Source organism: Corvus brachyrhynchos, unplaced genomic scaffold (assembly GCF_000691975.1).
Source record: "Corvus brachyrhynchos isolate BGI_N302 unplaced genomic scaffold, ASM69197v1 scaffold19, whole genome shotgun sequence".
In the NCBI taxonomy this organism is placed as follows: Eukaryota; Metazoa; Chordata; class Aves; order Passeriformes; family Corvidae; genus Corvus; species Corvus brachyrhynchos.
The window spans coordinates 409,231-410,225 of record NW_008246061.1 but is presented as its reverse complement, the minus strand read 5'-3'; the positions used below and the strand labels follow the sequence as shown (position 1 = coordinate 410,225).

Below are 995 nucleotides of genomic sequence, written 5' to 3'. Positions count from 1 at the left end.
CCCCCGCGCCCATCCCCTCCCCCCTCCCCATCCTCCCTCTGCCCGTTCCCTGCCCTCTCCCTCTCTCTGCCCCATCCCTGCCCTCTCCCGATCCTCCCTCTGCCCGTTCCTGCCCTCTCCCCATCCTCCCTCTGCCCGTTCCCTGCCCTCTCCCTCTCTCTGCCCCATCCCTGCCCTCTCCCGATCCTCCCTCTGCCCGTTCCTGCCCTCTCCCCATCCTCCCTCTGCCCGTTCCCTGCCCTCTCCCTCTCTCTGCCCCATCCCTGCCCTCTCCCGATCCTCCCTCTGCCCGTTCCTGCCCTCTCCCCATCCTCCCTCTGCCCGTTCCCTGCCCTCTCCCTCTCTCTGCCCCATCCCTGCCCTCTCCCGATCCTCCCTCTGCCCGTTCCTGCCCTCTCCCCATCCTCCCTCTGCCCGTTCCCTGCCCTCTCCCTCTCTCTGCCCCATCCCTGCCCACTGACCCCCGGGCTGCCCACCAGGGATGCTGCTCCTCCTGCTCCACACCGAGCCAGCAGCATTCCCAGCACATTCCCAGCACGCGTCCCGCGGCGTTTCCTCCACACAAAGAGCGGCGGAGGTCCTCTGGATTGTTCTGCCTGGAGGAGACCAAGGAGAGACTCGTCGGGGGCTGCGGCTTCCTCAGGAGGGGCAGTGGAGGGGCAGCTCCGATCTCTGCTTCCTGGGCCAGGGACAGCATCCAGGGAGCTCCTGGAGCTGGGCCAGGCAGGCTCAGGCTGGAGAGCAGGGAAAGGTTCTTCCGCCAGAGGCTGCCGGGCACTGCCCAGGCTCCCCAGGGAATGGGCACGGCCCCGAGGCTGCCAGAGATCCAGGAGCGTTTGGACAGCGCTGCCAGGGATGCCCAGGGTGGGGTTGCTGGGTTGTCTGGGCAGGGCTGGGAGCTGGATCGATGATCCCTGTGGGGCCCTTCCCACTCAGGATATTCCATGGTTCTGCCATTCCTCCACCCCGTCACGGTGTCATGGCATGGGCCCAGT

At 67.7% G+C, this 995-nt stretch overlaps 1 long non-coding RNA gene across 1 annotated transcript in view; it reads right to left on the bottom strand.

The window, feature by feature from the left end:
* The window catches only part of LOC108449671, a 4,036-nt gene extending 3,333 nt beyond the window's left edge, over nucleotides 1-703 (bottom strand). The window contains exon 1 of the long non-coding RNA XR_001865931.1: nucleotides 477-703. This is a non-coding gene — a long non-coding RNA (uncharacterized LOC108449671). The remainder of the gene's footprint in view (nucleotides 1-476) is intronic.
* Nucleotides 704-995: the final 292 nt, after the last annotated feature.